We start from the raw sequence: 18,384 nt of genomic DNA, 5'->3' as shown, positions 1-18,384 counted from the left end.
CCGTGCTTCGCGGCGAGGACACGGGCCGCCCGACAGGGACGCGGAACACGACGCAGCAGCCACGGCCCGACCCACGGGGAGCCGCGGCCGCCGAGGAGCGTCGAGGTACGGGCGGCTTCGTCCCAGCTGCAGGCGGCGGCGGCCGACACCGCCACACGGGCACGCGGGGCCACGCGGGGGCAGGACGTGCCGGAGCCGCGCCGCCGTCCCCGTCCCCGTCCCCGTCCTCGTCCCCGGGGGGCCCCGAGGGCCGCTGCGCCGGGGAGGGCTCCCGCGGCGGCCACGGGCGGGCACAGGGGGGCGTCCGGGAGGCCGGCCGGAGGCAGACGGGGCCGCGGGACGGGCGCGCCTTGGGCTCGGGGCCCAGGTGCCTCCACCCGCACAGCTCGAGGCGGAGGCCGCGTGCTCCCCCTGCCCGCCCCGCGGCGAGGCCCCGAGCTGCTCCGCCGCCCGGCCGGAAGCCAGGGCTCCACGGGGCCTCCGCGCCTCCCCTGCTGCTGCCCCGGAGCCGGAGCCGGAGCCGAGCCGAGCCGAGCCGAGGAGACCTCGCGGGAACTGCCGTCGGGACAGCCTCAAGCGGAAACCGGCCTCACCCGGCCCAGGGCGGCAGGAAGCGCCAAGACTTCCGGGCGGGCCGCAGTCACCGGTGGCCAAAGAGAAGCCGCCGCCACGCTCAGCCAATGAGAAGCCACCACCATCACCTGCAGCCAATGAGAAGCCTCCGCCACGCTCAGCCAATGAGAAGCCGCCGCCACACGCAGCCAGTGAGAAGCCACCACCATCACCTGCAGCCAGTGAGAAGCCGCCGCCGCCCTCCAATGGGCTTTCCTTCCATACAGCCCCGCCCACCCCCCTCCATATAAAAGCGTTTCCCGCCCGCCGCTTCCAGGCTGCAGCGCCTCTGCTGCTCCTGGGGAAACCCGATTTGCCGGTAGAATAACCGTTTTATCTTGCAAGGTCGACACTTTCCGGCCTGCGAATCCTCCAGCCCTGCCTGGGAAGCGGAGAACCCAGCTCGAAGACTATCTTTCCTCTCACGGATCTACGCGGCGCCCTCGCCCGAGGAGGCCGTTAACCCCGTGACCCGCCCTAAGTCACTAAAATCCATTTTCGTGGGCTCCGGGGCCCCGGAAGCGACCAGTAAGGAATTCTGTTCTTCAAAAACCGTTTCTGTTGCTCAGAAGCCAGTTTTCATCAGATGTTGATTTGGGCTTTGCAGACTGTAACCCACGCCCAGGGTTTCCTGACAAAACACCGTGTTCTGGAGGACGCGAGTCCCAAGGAGTGGACCCCCCCCCCCGGCCGGACCCCCAGGCGGCCTCGCGCTACCGAACTGTGCCCGTGTCAGGTTGTACTTGAGAAAAGTGCAAGACATTTTTGAATATTTTCTGCGGAGTTTCATGAATATGCTTTTGCGACGACTTAATGTGAATCTTTTGTAACCTGCCAGTAACTTAATGTGCGACCATACTGTATTATCAGGCTTGTAAAATGTATGGACTATAAAAAAGAAATTCTGAAAAGATGCAAAACAAATGCTGTATTCATGCATTAATTAATGAAAAGTTGCACTGGCTCATCATTCCATTGTTGAATGGAAGCGTCGTTCAAATTTATGAAATGACTATTCACGACTCAGTATTTTCTGGCAAGAAAAACAATTATTCATTCAACAAATATTAGTGTTAGAGGTGTTAGGGTGCGTCACTGAAATCCTGCCCTGTAGAGACTTCGGTCCTAGAGCAGAGATGGGAATGCAGAAGGAACAGCTGGCTTAGTAATGTAACAGCTGAGGAAGCAGACGACTTTTATCTTGGATACTGAGAAAGTATAAGGTGCACTTGGAGGATGCTGAGAAGAATTTCAGCAATACAGTTTTACCAACACAAATTCAAATTGTTATGTAAGATTTTTTTATATGGAAAATCATAATGTTTTAATAGGCTTATTTATATTTATATATGTAAACATGCAAATTCTTAATATTTAATAGGTTTATTTATTGTATACTTTTATTGATGAAAGCATCTACACATACACAGAGTAGAGCAGTGGACTTCATACATGTCACCCAGCTTTGGCAATCATTAGCATTTTGCCATACTTGTTTTACTGATCTTCAGTTTTCTTTTTGCTGGAGTAATTTCAAAGAAAACCTTAAACACGTCATTTCACCTGGAAAACCATCAGTCGCATCTCAAATAAAAAAGGCATTTTCCAGGGCTCCTGGGTGATTGTCTGACTCTTGGTTTCAGCTCAGGTCATGGTCTCAGGGTCTTGGATTGAGGTCAGACTCTGCCCTCAGCAGGGAGTCTGCTCGTCCTTCTCCATGCCCTTCCCCATGCTCTCTCTTGCTTGCTCGCTCGCTCTGGCTGTCTCTCAAATAAATAAAATCTTTTAGAAGAAAAGACATTTTCTTACTTGTGGCATTTTCACACCTATGAAAATTCACCATGATTTCTTTTTTTCTTAAATATTTATTTATTTATTTATTTATTTATTTATTTATTTATGATAGACATAGAGAGAGAGAAAGAGGGAGAGACAGGGGAGGAGGGAGAAACAGACTCCATGCCGGGAGCCCGACACGTGACTCAATCCCAGGACTCCAGGATCGCGCCCTGGGCCAAAGGCAGGCACTAAACCGCTGAGCCACCCAGGGATCCCCTCTCCATGATTTCTTAACGTCAGTTTGTGCCTATTTCAAATTTAAACTTGCCATTTCTGAAAAAGAAAATGTTCCTCCACAGTTGGGTTTTTTTTTTTTTTTAGTTTATTTATTCATGAGAGATACTGAGAGAGAAGCAGAGACATAGGCAGAGGGAGAGGCAGGCTTCCTGCGGGGAACCTGATGTGGGACTCGATCCCAGGACCCTGGGATCATGTGCTGAGCCAAAGGCAGATGCTCAACTTCTAAGCCACCCAGGGGTCCCTTGACGGTTGGTTTTATTCCCATCAGGACTCAAACGTGGTGCACACGCTGTATTTTGTTCCTGTGCCTCCTAGACCTCTCTCTCAGCCTACCCTCTCTGAGTGGAGACAGGATCTGTGCTGTCACTGCCACAAGTGACTGAGCGGTGTATCCATCCCCCAGAATTCCCCAGTTGGGACCTGGCGTCAGTGGACTGCTGTTTCACTAGACCTTCTACCTGCAGAGTAGAAGTTAGCTCTAAATGTTTGACTAGGGATCCCTGGGTGGCACAGTGGTTTGGCGCCTGCCTTTGGCCCGGGGCGCGATCCTGGAGACCCGGGATCGAATCCCACGTCGGGCTCCCGGTGCCTGCTTCTCCCTCTGCCTGTGTCTCTGCCTCTCTCTCTCTCTCTCTCTGTGACTATCATCAATAATTAAAAAAAATAAATGTTTGACTAGATGCAGGATCCTTTTGTTCAAGAATATTTTAAAAACCAAATATATATTTTTTTAAATGAGTGACACTTGTGATGGTTAATTTTGTGCCAACTTGGCTAGGCCTATTTAGTCAAACGTTCTAGATTTCTCTGCGAAGGTATGTTCTAGATGTGATTAACATTTAGATCATTAGACTTTGAATAAAGCAGACGAGGCTTTCCAGTGTGATGAGCAGTCACATGAAGTCACTGACTTCATGCAGTCAGTTGAAGGTCTTAGTAGAGATGAGACTGACCTCCCTGAGAAAGGGGATTCTGATGGCAGACAACCTTGACCTTCGGACTCAAGCTGCAGCATGACGTCTCCTGGGTCTCCAGCCTGCAGGAGAGAGGCATGATCCACATATACAGATAGTGATGAAGGATAAACATGGAGACGCTGTAGATCGAGAGAGATGACGTGGGTAGCGCACGTAAATCCTATTGGTTCTGCTTCTTGGGAGAACCCTGATAAGACTTCTTAAGGGAGAATATTTTAGGAAATACAGCTCCCCAAAATATAAAAAGGGCAACATGAAATGTCAAATTAACAAAAAGTAATGCTGAAAATATTGAAGTTATGCTTGCCTCCAGTTTCTCTCTTCTGTGTTCAAACTGAACTTTGATGAATTTCAGAAGTGAGCTGTTGCTCTTGGATGGAAAAGAGTAGATTGTGGCTGGCTACAGCCACATTTTCCTAGTTAGTTAGTTTACACGTCATTTAATATTAATTATGTTCTGGTACATTAAAAACAAACACATTTATTCCTGATAGGGCCCCCACTCAACCTCCACTTTTATGTATTTTTTAATATGTAGCCCATTTCTTTTTTGTAAAATTGGCACTAATACCTATTTTGGGATGCTGCATAAAGTCTGGCCCAAAATAGCAATAAATGTCAATGGTCATTATCACCAGCATCACCACCGTTTGCTTTGCTCTGAGTCCACGTGGAGCTCCTCACACAGCAGAGAATGCATTTGCTTCCAGGGTGAGTTTATGAAATGACATTTTAAAAATGGGACTCATTTCCCAGGCCTCACTTAACAGTACTCCCAGCTGATACGGCCCGTCTCCCCCAAAAGCCGACCCTTTGCTTCCCCCAGAGGTCCCAGCTCCTCCCGGATTATTCACGGCCCTCTGGGCTGTGCGCAGTGGAGCAGAACAGCTCAAATGAGGTTCGTGCATTAGGGAGAAAGCTGCAGGGCAATGAAGAAGCCTGCCCATCCCTGCCCCTTCCCAACCCACAAGGGGCCTTCTTTTAACACACCCGAAGTCACCATCCAGTGCCTGTCACAACACATGGTCATGCCGGCACCTGCCTGGCAGCTGCATAACCTTGGGGAAACCTCTTAACCTCTTCAAGTTTCATTTATTAGTCTGACAAAAGAGGGACACTGATTTCGGGGCTCTGTGAGCATCTGCATGCGTGAGCGTGAATGAAAGCTCAGTAAAGACAATAAATAGACAGACGGATGGATGGACAGATGGCTGGCTGGCTGGAGTGTGTCTCTTACAGATCCCAACACACTTCCATATACCTGATCCTCGCCACATCCTTGTGATGTGAACAGGGAAAGTAAAGTCCCCTTGACAATGAGGCAAACGACGCAAGACCCTGGCAGGATGGAAGTGGGTGTCAGTTTTCACAGTAAAGTGCAGTTTATCCTGGTTGCCTCTCACCATGGTGCGAAGTTGAGGTCAGGTGTCTTGTGTCAGGTCACTCTTTCCTGCATGAATAATGTATGGACAATTTCTAAAGAAAAAATTTCTATCCCACTATGTCAACCTAAATTATCATATACCTTAAATATAGATTAGTGTAAACTCCAAGCAAATGTATAAACTGACTATCTATAGAGCCCTATGCCGGTGCCTCTGGCTGCCACCAGCGCCCGGGGCAGGGCTCCAGGGGGGACTCACCCCGCCGGCGGCCCCCCACCCCTTGCTCAGTCCAGGCCAGGCCCCAGGCTCCACTTGCTACTTTCCATATTTCCTGTGGAAGCAGAGCGGCCAGGGAGACCAGCTGGGGGCAGGATACAGCAGCCATCCCGGGGGCTTATCTCCACGCGGGGCCATTGCAAGGCCGAGGTGCTGAGCTTCGGCTCCCCAGGGGCGGCGAGCAGACAGACCGGGGCAGCCCAGCACCCAGGCGCCCGGCGCATCCGGGCCGAGCCTTGGCTTCCTCCCGCCGTCTGCTCACCGCCCTCCCCGCTGCTGGGACGGTGGCCCGGTGTGTGCCCGGGGCAGGGGTGCCTGCAGGCCTCTAGGGGCGCAGCAGTGGGGACAGGGCCAGGAGGCTGCAGGGCAGCAGGCCTGGCCCAGACGCCACACCCCTCCCCCGGCCCGCCGCAGGCTCCCCGGGATGCACCGGCCTCATTCCCCCTCGGTCTCCTGCTCCTGCAGTGCCTGCCACGTGCCAGGCCCCGTGCTGGCCTCAGAGGGGAAGGCTGGGAACGCTCAGAACCCGGGCTGGCTGGGCTGTGGTGGCCGGAGGCCGGAGCCTGGAGGCTGGAGGCTGGAGGTCAGAGGCTGGAGGCTGGAGGCCAGAGGCTGGAGCCTACCCTCGGGGGCTCCGATGCCACAGCAGGGGCAGCAGGCCACGCTGCACGCCCACGAGTCGCCCCCACCCAGTCTGGGCCCTGGGCACTGCCGCACATGGGCACAACACGTTTTGTAAAAAAGCAGACAGATGCAGGTCAGTCAAGGTCTTCTTGTTGCAACGATGACCTTGCCTGAGCCTCCAGGTCCACCACGGGGTCAGCTCCGGGGTGCAGAGGGCACGGGGTCAGGCCAGGGGGTCGGCCTGGGGCTGCTCCCCCCACCCCCCCACAGCGGGGGCAGCCCCGCTGAGCAGATACCCCTAAAGCCACCCCACCCCGAACACAGGCCAGCTGCCAGGCCTCCAAGAGGCGCCGGGATGGGGGCTGGCAAGCTGGTGGCCCTGTGAGCAGTGCGGGGTGGGGCTGTGCCACAGGAGTGCCAGGCGCCCCCACAGGTGCCCCTGACATCCCCTGTGGCCCCCCCATCATTCAGGGGTCCCCAACATCCCCTGCCGCCTCACCCCCCCATCATTGAGGAGCCCCTGACATCCCCAGAGGCCCGCTCAGCAGTGGGGGTTCCATCCCAGCACGGGGATGTCGGGGGTCACAGCAGGGCCCCGCAGTGTGACTGCATTGCAGATCAGGGCCTTAAGGACATGGGTCAAATGAAGCCGCCGAGGTGCAGCTGTGTCCTCGGAGGCCCCGCTCCCTCCCTTGGCGACTGCCTGAGGGGACGAGGAGGCGCAAGTGGCCCAAGCATCGGGCCCGAGCGAGCAACACTGCTGCCCGAGCCGATCCCGGCGACATGGTGGCCTCCGCATCATCCGACAGCATGACGCACATTCAAGTCCTTGTGACCTCAGGGGAGTGAGATCACTCCGGTCGTCTTCTGAGCACAGTGACATTCAGCTAGAGATTAATAAGAAAAAATACCTAGAAAATTCCACCTTTGGAAATTAAGCCACAATTTCTAAATAGCCCTGGGACAGCAGAAGAACTCATAATGGGAATTAGAAAATACTTGGAACTGGGAGATACTGGAAATAAATCAAAATATGCTGTTGCCGCCGCAGCAGCTCTAGAGGAGAAAGCAAAGGTGCGCGCAGCAGGAGAGGAAAGAAGCTGCAACTCCACCGCCTGAGCAGCCACCCCCGGGGACGCGAATCCCGAGCCCGCCCAGACGGCCCGAGAGAAACCGAGGCTGGGGGCGCTGAGCTGTGCGCCAGGGCGACCGACGGAGCCGTAAACGGAGAGCAGATTCCTTCCACCGGATACAGCAAGTGTATCCTTAAGGAAAATAATGTCGAATCGGACAAAATTAACACTTAAGAACTTCTGTTTATCAAAATAGAGAGAAGACTAAGCCACGGAGCAGGTGTTTGCAGAACAGGCCTATGAAGGGCTTCTAGCCGGGCCCGCCAAGGACGCCGACGCTGAGGACCCTGGCTCCCGGGAGCCCCACGGCGGCCGTGCACCCAAGGGGAACGCGCGGGCCCACACGCACCACCTGCCGCACCTGCCGGGGCCGGCCCGGGAGGCCACCCACTGACCACCCACTGACCACCAGCGGGGCAGGACATGGCGGGAACCTGCAGCAACACGGGTCGGGGCTCACAGGTGCCCGTGAGCTGAGCGACGCCCACAGCGAGGGACAGGGCCCGGATGGCACCAGCCCGGCGGCTTCAACGGCCCGGGGGCTGGACGTCCCCCAGCCCGGCGGCCTCCCTCCTGGGACCTGGAGACCCGGCCCGGTCCCCGGGCAGCCGCCTTCTGAGGGGCTCTCCCCCGGAAGGGCACGAGTCCGTCCTGGGGGCCCCCCTCGAGGCCTAAGCACCTCCCAAACACCTGCTCCTAAGGGCCCCCCCCGCCAGGAGCCTCAGCCTAGGAGTGTGAGCGGCACAAGCTTCAGGCTCCAGGAAGCAGCCTGTGTGCCCCACCGGCCCCAGGAAGCTGCGCGTCACCGGGGGCCCCACCCTCGGAGGCGCTGCGTGCTGGGCACTTGGGGCAGCCGCTCGCGGCTGACGGTCTCGGTCGAGTGCTTGTTACAGAGAGATGCACACCTGCACACCCGTCACTCACGCGGTTGGGATATACCGTTCATATTGCAATGTAAAGTCAACTAAAAATCAAAACAATACACACCAAAAGACGTAGACCTGGACCTACAGGCAGGGACGTTCCTTCACACCAGGTGAAAAAGGCTACAAAGCAGCACACGCGGTACGATCCCACGCTTGCCGACACAGCACACGCACATGGAAATGGGATACACGCCAACACTCATTTCTTTAAAATTATTTATTGAGTATGTGCTATGCGCCAACACATAATTTACGTGGAAGACATCTCTACGACTGTACTATCCATGCAGAGTCCCGTCACATGCATCACCGCCTCCAGGCCCTGCACGGCTTTGGGGCGCCCACCTTCGCACGACAGGGAGGGACCCGGGCAGCAAGGACACCATGACACATGATGCGTGAACAGCCACTTTCACAGGAGTACGAGGTTGATGCACGTGTGCCCTATGAGTTGAGATCTAGACCTAGCTTAGGGACACGGTGCCACCGACTCGGCCACGAGCCAGACTGTGGACACCTGGGGACACAGCCTACTTCTAGAGCACAGACACGGGCAGTGACAGGGGTGAGGGGTCCCCACCGAGCCCCACGCGGCGCCTCTGGAGGCCACGAGGAAGGTAGCGTGCACGCACACGGGTGTCCCGCCGCCGGGCAGGGGAGCTCTCAGGCCACAGGAACGGGGGCTCACATCCAAGCACGTCTCCGCCCGGGCTCATTCCTGCAGCACCTGCTTCCCACAACTTCGACCGTCATCTCCAGATGGGAAAGACCTTCTCTCCAACCTGAAAACAGACAAAGCAAATCAGTCATAATAAACCGCTTGAGTGTGACTCACACGCAGCACCTCCTGATGACGACTCAGGATGGCACCCAAGAGCGACTTCCAGGCGGAGAAGTTTTCTTAATGACCAAGATTAAGACTTTGACATAAAATTAGCACAAAGCAGGTAGGAGACCAGAGGAGAACCGTCGCGTCCCCTCTGCCATCCTGCACCAGGTGTGGGAACGGCGGCCCGGCCCGCTCTCCACCGGGGCCTCCTGGACACGGGAAGGGTGGCCTTGGGCTGGGCCCCTGCCCTCAGACTCACCTTCCTGCCCCCGTTTCCTGTTCTACCAATAACAGCACCCAATTCCCGTGAGGAGGGTGAGAAAGCAGCGCAGGCGCGCGAGGCCGAGGCCGTGGCACCGCGACCGCCACACCCGTCTCCCAGCACCAGCGCCCAGCACCCGCCCTGCAGCACAAGCCTTACTTTCTGCGATGTGGGGTCTTGTGTGGATGTGGGGTCTTGTGTGGAAGCTGAGCGCCACGGACATGTGCCTCCTCCACACGGGGTTTCTCTGCAGCACAACCAAGCCTGTGACCACATCTCCCGAGACCACGGACATGGGTTCATCCATCATAAACAGCACCTGCTTCCAGTGGGTGGTTCTGCAAGACACGGGGCACGCATCACCTCTGTGGGGTGGACCCCCAGGCTCCCCCGTGGGGCAGATGCACCAGGCCCATGGCGAGGCCTCTGTGGGCGCCAGGGACTGGGCCGCAGCCCAGTGAGCACACAGCTCTAGGTGCTCCCAGGCCCCCGCACCCTGGCACGGGCATCTACCGCATCCCTGCCCGGTCCCTAGGCTGCCAACGCCGAGTTCTAGTTTCCGCAGTGCAGGAAGGCCACTGCCCCTGGGAGTCGGGCTGGAGGGGGTGTGGCAAGTGCGACATCTGGGACAAACTGTCACGTTCCGCGCTCTCTGGGTTCTGCAGGCCCTGAGGACACGGCTCCACGGCCTCACGTCCCTCCGACCTCAGCCACTGTGAGGGCCCCTGTCCCCGCGTCCCAGAGCGCTGCCCGGGCTCGGCACCTGCCTGCCCCACCCCACCGTGTGCGGGCGCTCAACTGCCCGGGGCCTGAGTTCCCGCCCTCGACGGGCGACAGCTCGCATCTGTGCGCCGGGACCGGGAAGGGCAGCAGGAGGCCTGGTCCCGCCACCTCCACGGACGCTCCGGCCAACAGCCTGGCTCCTGTGGTGCGGACGGATGCGAGGCCCTGAGGACCCCCACTGCGGCCAGTGTTGACCTGAGCAGCGCGGCTGCCCACCCCGGCCCGGGCACCTACCGCGCAGGCCCACGGAGGCCCCATGAAGGCAGCGCTGCACCGGGCTGCTGGGTCCAGCTCCGAGGCAGACCGCAGCGCCCAGCACGCCTGAGCAGCGAGCAGCGTCAAAATGCTACTGCACAGAAGTGTCCCAGGGGCGGCTGGGGGCTCAGTCCGGGGAGTGTCTGCCTTCGGCTCAGGGATGACCCCGGGGCCTGGGATCGAGTCCCGCATCGGGCTCCCTGCTCAGCGGGGCGTCTGCCTCTCCCTTCCCCGCCCTGCCCTCTGCTCATGTGCTCTCTCGCCCACTCTCTCCCTCAAATAAAATCTTTAAAAAAAATTTGTCTCAAGAAACACTGACCTTCCTCAAGAAAGTCTTGGGGAGTTAAAAGCCCCTACAATTCCGTGGGTTGTGCTTGTATTAGACCATGGGAAGCTGAAGCAGCGTCCAGGGCAACTGAGGCAGGCAAAGTGTGCTCCGCCCGTTCATGCAGGGGTCAGAGGACAAGCAGGGCAGCCCAGGGCAGGGGCGGGTGGGGCACGGTCCCGGTCCCCCGCCCACCGCCCACACACGCCACTGCCTCCCCAACGGCTGCGCGGCAGGGAACCTGCACCCGCTCCTCCCGGGGCAGTGGAGCCCCTGCGGGTGCTGCACACTCACGGGTGAAACGGGCCTGTGCTCGGCACCAGCTGCGGCTCGTCCTCCTCCAGGCTCTGGAACCGGACACTGAACCAGGCCGTGAATCCATGCAGCGTGCCGGCCTTCCTGATCTCAAAGTGCAGCTCGCCTTTCACGGTCTGTTCAGGCAAACGATAAGGAAGGGACGCGGCTCCCGTGAGCGCGTGACAGCAGGCGGCGAGGGCTCCGGGGCAGGAACTAGCAGCTGTCCCCGCCAGCCCCGCTCAGATGCCGCTGCACTGCCCGGCCCCACGTCTAGTCCAGTAACTGTGGATGCAACTTGCTAGTGTCGCCAAACACAGCAAACCTGCTCCTCGGGAAAGAACTACTAAAGCTGTCAGCACAAATTCACATGCTGCAGATAATCAGAAAAGGTTTCAAAAAAAAAAAAAAAAAAGAAAGAAAGAAAGAAAAGGTTTCAAGCAACGTGGGCCTCACTTGCCTCATTTTCTGGCCCCATATTTGAGTGGAATCCTTTCTTCTCAATTCTTGGCATAAAGAACCGGGCCTCTCTATACTGTGAAACTAAGTGCAGAGCCAACAGCTTAGCTCCCGGCTGAGCTCCAGGGGGTTCCAGGGACCCAAGCTCTGCACCTCCCAAGCTCTGCACCTCTGAGCACACCCTTAAAATGAGACCCTCCTGAATGCACACGCGCCACCTCGTGGCAACAGGGGGAATGTAAGAGTGAGAATTAAGAATTTTGTCATCCATGGTAGCACAACTTAGAAAAAAAATTTTTAACTTGAAATCCTTGAAGAAACTAGATATAATTTATTAGAATCTCAAGATGCTGAAAATATTAAACATAAATATAAAAATGACTGATTATGTTAAAGAGGTCTGTGAAAAAATAATGTAAAAATACAAAATCAGAGCATAAAAAAGACAAGACTCGGGGAAAATCAAAGGCAAGGTTCCTCAATCTGTTTATTCGCACAGAGTCTGGTACGTGCGCCGCCCACTTAGCCTCCGGGGCTCTCACCTCCAGGTCAGCGATCTGCACGGTTCTCGAGTCCAGCTGCAGGATGGTGCACGGTTCAGACAGTCTTCTGGCTTCAAAATGTGGTTGTACTTGGGCTTCGAAAAAAACTCCTTAATCACTAAAGATCTAGGGAAAAAGCAGGAGTTGCTCAGAGGCGTGAACCAACAGCTCAGGTTCTGACACACAGACTCGCTTTGTCTCCAGCGTGAGCAGGAATTCCACGCCACCGTGTGCAGCACGAGGGCCCCAAGGCAGGGCCGGGGGGTCCCTGGGGCGGCCCGCTGAGCATGCACGGTGTGCGAGCACACCTATGCCCTCCTCGTGGGGCCTGAACACACCAACACCCTTCCCACGCAGGCTGCCCGGCCCACCCCACCGCCGTGGCTCCGGTCACCGCGGCCCCCTCCCGACACGTGGACAGGAGGTCCATGGGAGCCGAGCGCCGGGTCACCGCGTAGACACTTGGTTGTCTCATGGCACAAGCAGGGTGAGGACGGTGAGATGTGCACACATGGCCCTGTCTAGGTGGCTCCGTAAGAAATGCTCTGAAGTGGCAGGACTGCGGGCCACGGGCCGATCGGGGCAGCCCTCACCCTGCGCCGGGTGTCCTGCCGCCGTCACCTGCACTGCCCGGCACTGCCCCTGGGTGCAGATGGGTGGGGTGGCTGTGGGGCCAGGGCCTCAGGGCTCTGCGTCTCTTGCCTTCCAGGGACAAGGAGCTGCCCGGCCCCAGCCCTCGCGAGGCCAAGGTGAGAGCCCGTCCTAGGCCCCGGGCAGGACGTGGGGGGAGCTGGGGCCAGCTGTCTGCACCCCGTCCCCCAGGACATCCCCGGGCGTCTCCCCAGTCCCCCGTCCCGGCGGTGCACGGGCTGCCAGGAATGCACCCCAGACCCGGAGCCGTGTCCGCGGGGGGCCCTGTGCCTTCCTGGCTCCTCCGGGTCCCGCGGGGGACTGGACATGGCCCGAGCACCCACCTCCCAGGCTGGAGCCTCACCTGCGGCCCCCGCTTGTCCTCTTCCAGAAACTCCGCCAGGAGACCTGGCGCGCAGACAAATGGATAAAAATGCTCAAGCGATGGCACCACTACCTCCCCAGCGAGAAGGTGGGGCGCTGGGTGCCCCCGAGGGCTCTCCTTCCTGACGGGGCTGGGGGGCCGCCCTCAGTGTCCTCCTGCCCTGTCTTCGGGGGAGCCCCCTGCCTGGGGAGAGTCTGCTGGGAGCCCGAGCCTCCCCAGGCCCCGGGTCGGCGGTGGGGGAGTGTCAGGTCGGGGCCACGGTCCCTGCTCCTCGTGGGGGATGGGGCCCAGCTCCAGGGAGACCCAGCCTCCCACAGACACCCTGGAGCCAAAGCTGGAACCTTCTAGATGCCTCGCGCTCCCTGGGCTCCAAGGGGCCGCCCTGGGCCCCTCTCACCAGCACTGCCTTCCTCCCCGCAGCTGCGATGCTGAGTCTACAAGGGGGTCCCACCCCAGGTGCGGGGACAGGTGTGGCTGCGATTGCTGAACGTCGACCAGGTTAAGGCCAGGAATGCCGGGAAATACCAGGTGGGGCCCGTCCACTCCCCGTGGACCCTCGGTCCCCTCCCTGCCCAGGGCTGACCCTCCATGTCCCCTCCCCACCGGGCTGAACTCCCGCGTCCCCTCCCCACCTGGGCTGATCCTCCATGTCCCCTCCCTGTCCAGGGCTGACCCCCTGTCCCCTCCCTTCCAGGCTGAACCCCCATGTCTCCTCCCCACCCGGGCTGAACCCCCGTGTCCCCTCCCCACCCGGGCTGACCCCCCATGTCTCCTCCCCACCCGGGTTGATCCTCCATGTCCCCTCCCTGTCCAGGGCTGACCCTCAGTCCCCTCCCTGCCCACGACAGCTGGGCACAGGCCCTCACGCAGGCCCCGCGGGCACGGTGGGCACTCCCGCCATCCCCGGCCCCCCAGGGGAAGGGTGGAGCTTCCTGCAGGACACACTGCCATGGTGGCCCCAGGGCTCCCTGCCCAGGACGGCAGCTGTTGACAGGTCGGGGTCTGTGTCCCTGACGCCGGCTCCTCCTCCCAGGGTCTCCCTGCAGGAAATGAAGGAGGCGGCCCTGGTCTCCTCCCGGGACATCATGCAGATTGACCTGGACGTCAATGGGACGTTCCGCAGTCACACCATGTTCTGGGAGGGCTACGGGGTCGGGTGAGGCTGCTGGGCCTGCGGGGTTTGGGGGCCCGGGAGAGGCCCGGGGGCTTCTGTGCAAGGGACACGGGGTCTCCGAGGCCGGGGGGAGCAACGGCAGCAAACAACACACTGCCACATGGTAGGGTGCTCGGGATGACCCCCGTGCCCCCACCCCCAGGGTCTCGGGGATGGGGAGGCCCCGTCCTGGGGTCACCGTCTGAGCTGAACCCCAAGGGGGTGAGGGGCAGACCCATGAAGAGCAGGGGGCCGGGGTGGGGGCGTGGGGGGCAGGAAGGGGACCTGGGGGCCAGGGTGCATGGCCGCAGCTGGACTGGGACATATGGACCCGACGAGGGTCGGACAGGTCAGGGTGACACCCACCCTCGGTGCTTTATGTACTTCTGAATTCTGGGCATTTTATTTTAGACAATTTGCAGTTGGTGAGGACACATAGCATGACGACCCCCAGATGCCGCCCCGGTCCAGGCAGGCCCTGCGCTGAGCACACGGGGCCCCAGGGGCAGGGGCAGGGGTCACAGCAAACCCCAGACTGGGGTCGCCTTTATCTGTAGACGTCTCCGTGTGCACCTTAGAGAAGGGGGTGCCCTGTGTCTGCAGCCCCCCACCCCATCCCCCTCAACCAACGCCCCCACGCCATCCCCCTACATCACCCCCCACACCATCCCCCACACCCCCAGACCCCCACCCCTACACTATCGGTCCCGCCCCCCCCCCAACAAGGACGCGGTGCAGCTGCCCCCTGTGGGACATGCTCAGCCTCCCCGGCCACCTTGGGGTTCTCTGGATGGCCTGCTCCCGTCAGAAGCCCGGATGTCCCGTAGAGTCCCCAGGGGCTGCGGGGAGGTGGGGAAGGCAAGGAGCCCCCGACAGGGGGGTGCCGGTGGGTGGACCAGAGGGTGAAGCTACCTCTGTGCGCGGCAGGAAGGGTGTGTGGGAGCCCGGGGCCCCAGGGGTGACCTGCAGGGGCGCCAGGGGCGGGGCTAGGGGGCTACCAGGCAAGGGTAGCTGGGCTTCCCAGGGGGCCGCTCAGACCGTCTCCCCACGAGAACTCGGTGCTCCTCCCTGCAGGGAACCTGCTGCCCCCTGGGGCCCCCGTGGCCCTCAGAGCGCGGCGGGGTCAGGCTGACCTGTGACCCCCGCCCAGGGGGAGCCGGCCTCCAGCACCCCGGCCCGGGGGCCGCGGAGCCGGGGTGCAGACTCAGGCCGCCGTGCAGGGGGCATCCGGCGGCTCCTGGCAGCGCTGAGGGGCCGCACCCCGTACCCCCCGTGCTCAGATAGTGACCCCAGGGGTTCGCAGCCTGTATCCGGGTCACACCTGCACGACGTTCCCTGCTCTCCTCATGGCGGCTCAGACCTGGAGCCCCGAGATGCTCTGGGATGGGCGGGCCCGGGGTCCCCCCCACAGAGTCCAGCCCAGGGACACCTGGGAGGGCGTGGGGGTGTGCTCAGGGCCACGGATGCCCCGGCTGCGTGGGCTCGGGGCAGGGGCCACGTGGGGCTGGTGGTGTTCCCGGGACACGGGGCCAGGCCAGGCCAGGGCAGGGGAGGAGAGGCGTCAGGGGCTGTGGGGACCGGGGCAGGGGGAGCGCTGGCTCCCAGGGGACGTGCGGGGGGGCCGCTCCAGGGCTGGAGGGGGCGCTGGCGGTGCTCGGGGAATCCAGAGCTGCACACCCCATGGCGGGAGCCGCTCGGAGGCGTCGGACACCCCAGGGTGCACTTAACCCCCAGCACGCTGCACGTGTGAGGTCACCGCCTGTCCCCGTGCACAGACCTGACCCCAGAGATTGGCCTCTGCGGAGGGGCCCTGCGGGCCGCGGGGCCTGCGGGGCGGGTGTCGGCACCTCGGTGGTCTTGCTGGCCGGGGGCTGACTGAGCAGAGCCCCCCGCTGTCCCCCCTCCTAGGCAGCGAGCCCTGTTCCTCGTGCTGGCGGCCTACTCGGTGTACGACACCGTGAGTGTCCCTGCCCCCCCTCCTGCCCTGCGGGCAGCCTTGTCCTGAGTGCTGGTGACCAGTGGGACTCACAGTCAGGGCCCCAGCTCCACGGCCCCGAGATGCCGGGGAGGGTCTCTCTCCTCCGGGACGGGCAGGGGGCGGGGTGCAGACCTCCCAGGGGAGGCAGGGCCTGCGTGCCCGAGGGCCGGGGCTGCCCGGGGCCCCCGCGTGCACCGCGGCCGTCCTAGAGCTCGGGTCTGGACCCTGACAGACGGCACTACTGACGAGAACCCGGGCGGGGAAGGCTCCCACTCCCCTGAAGGGCACGAGGCCGAGGCGCCCAGGAGGCCGCCCCCTTCCACGGCGCATTCCAGAAGGGTCCCCGAGGACCCCAGCTCACGCACTCCCCGGCCCCGCGGGGTGTCCTGGCCCAGCTCCCCTCGTGGGACCTGCCAGGGACCACAGTCAGGCCCCCCGACCTGCCCTCCGGGGGGTCTCCAAACCTGGCGGGTCCCCTGCAGCCTGGCACAGCTCACGGAGGCCCCTCCTGCTGGTCTGAGGATGGGGGCCCTGGCACGGCGGCCGCAGGGCTCGGTAGTGGGGCCCGGGGTGCTGGCACCCGAGCTGGTCCGGGTGGCCCTCACCTGCCCCCCCCCCGCCCTCTGGGAGCCCCCTCCGGGAGCCCGGGCTGTGAGGGAGCCTGGGGAGCCTGACGCCCGCGGGGAGGGCTCAGAGGGGGCCTCGGGGCGCACGCTCTCCGTGGGGCTCTGGCTCTTGCAGGAGGTGGGCTACTGCCAGGGCATGAGCGAGATCGCGGCCATCCTCATGTTCCTGCCTGAGGAGGACGCCTTCTGGGCGCTGGCCCAGCTGATGACCAACGACAGGCACGCCATGCACGGTAGGGGCCCGCCGGGCCGCCGGGCAGAGGGGAGTCAGGAGGGCCTCCGTGAAGGCTGCTGCACCAGGGGGCAGGCGGGGACCCCCAGCCCGCACCCCCGCACGGGCAAGGGCCCCGCCTCCCCGGTGGCCTCGGGGTCCCGGAGCCACGGCCACCCGCCCCACCGTCTGCAGGCCGGGCTCGCACTCCCGTTGCCCCCCCGCCTCCCGCCCGGCTGCCTGCTTGCCCCCCAGGCCCCCCTGCCAGCCCACAGCCACACGGGGCCCAGGGGGCAGCGTCTCCCCCTCCTGGGGGCCCCCAGCCTCACTCCTAAGCCCCACAGAGGGCCATGCATGCCCATCACCCTCCCCATGGCCTGCACCTGCTGCCCCTCAGGGCTGGGGACCCGCCTGTCCCCGCAGCGGCCCCTGCAGGAGAGAGGGTGCTGGGTCAGCCGGGCCTGGTCCTCAGCTCCCAGCTCATGCCCCGCGGGCATGTCCCTGGGCCCCAAGCCCCTAGCCTGGGAGGCAGCCCTGCCCTCTGGGAAGAGTGGGTCCAGTCAGGGCTCTGAGGGCGGTGGGCACACGGGGGTCAGGGCGTGGGGGGGGGCCCTGCCCCGGCACCCCCCACCCTACCTGGTGCAGGAGGCCCTGATCGTGGGGGCCTGGGGCCTTCTCAGGCTTCTTCGTCCCAGGCTTCCAGAAGCTCCTCAGGTTCCAGGCTCATCATGAGCGCATCTTCCAAAGAGCTCTCCCTGACCTGAGGAAGCACATGGCGAGTGGGAGCTCCTGAGGCTCCCTCCCCGGGGCCCGGGGCAGGGGGGGGGTCACGGCACTCCAAGCTGCCCAGAATTGGGGTCACATTCTTCCCCCTGGGGCCTGGACGAGGAGCAGATGTCCACCGGCATCTATACCCCAAAGTGGTTCCTGCAGTGCTTCCTCGGCCAGGGGAGGCCCCCCCGGGACCCCCGCTCCCGGACCTGCCCCCTGCCCCCGGGGAGGGCCCAGCTCAGCCCCACCCTCCAGACAAGCCAGGCCCGACCCCTGAGGCTGAGGCTCGCAGCCCAGCCCATCATGGAGAAGCCCAGAGGGTCCCTGGACGAGGTTCCGGGGGTCGGGCCGTCTCTGCCTCAGCTCCCCCGGGGGAGGCCGGGTCAGCCCGGGGTGTGGACGGGCCCTCAGCCCATCGGGCGGCCAGCCTGGGGTCCTCTCGAGGCGTGGTGTCATCAAGTGCGGGCAGAGTCTGTGCCCCCAGGGGTGTGGGAGGTGCTGGCTGGGGTCGGAACCGGAGCGGCCGGGAGCCCTGATCTCCCTGGGAGGAGGGCACGCACGGGGGGGGCTGTGGGGCCTCGTCAGAGGCAGCCGGGGGCAGATGGCAGGCCTAGCCTAGCCCCAGCCGAGCCCCCAGGGGCCCTGCTCAGGCCGCTCCTCCTACCCCGCTGTCCCTTAGACCCCCTTCTCGCTCACCCTGAAGCTGTGGGATGTTTATATGCTGGATGGGCAGAGGGTGCTCACGGCCATGGCCTACACCATCCTCAAGGTGCACAGGAGTAAGTGAGCCCCTGGGAGCCCAGGTGTGCCGGGGGCGGGGGGCAGGGGCGGTGACCCTGTGCTCTGAGCAGCACCCAGACCTGGGGCGG

The 18,384-nt window shown here is 61.8% G+C and overlaps 2 long non-coding RNA genes across 2 annotated transcripts; one reads left to right on the top strand and one right to left on the bottom strand.

Annotated features, from left to right (window-relative positions):
• Positions 1-321: 321 nt before the first annotated feature.
• Positions 322-2,223, top strand: LOC144284096 (uncharacterized). Its single transcript, XR_013352535.1, has 2 exons — positions 322-794; positions 958-2,223. It is a non-coding gene; the product is annotated as an uncharacterized LOC144284096 (long non-coding RNA).
• Positions 2,224-8,220: 5,997 nt separating this feature from the next.
• Positions 8,221-11,147, bottom strand: LOC144284095 (uncharacterized). The gene is made up of 3 exons (XR_013352534.1): positions 10,761-11,147; positions 9,263-9,441; positions 8,221-8,794 (listed from the first exon to the last, which is right to left on the bottom strand). It is a non-coding gene; the product is annotated as an uncharacterized LOC144284095 (long non-coding RNA).
• Between the last annotated feature and the right edge of the window lie 7,237 nt (positions 11,148-18,384).

Source organism: Canis aureus, chromosome 15 (genome assembly GCF_053574225.1).
Source record: "Canis aureus isolate CA01 chromosome 15, VMU_Caureus_v.1.0, whole genome shotgun sequence".
Classification (NCBI taxonomy): domain Eukaryota; kingdom Metazoa; phylum Chordata; class Mammalia; order Carnivora; family Canidae; genus Canis; species Canis aureus.
The sequence above is the reverse complement of the archived record's forward strand: the minus strand, read 5'-3'. Positions and strand labels throughout refer to the sequence as shown.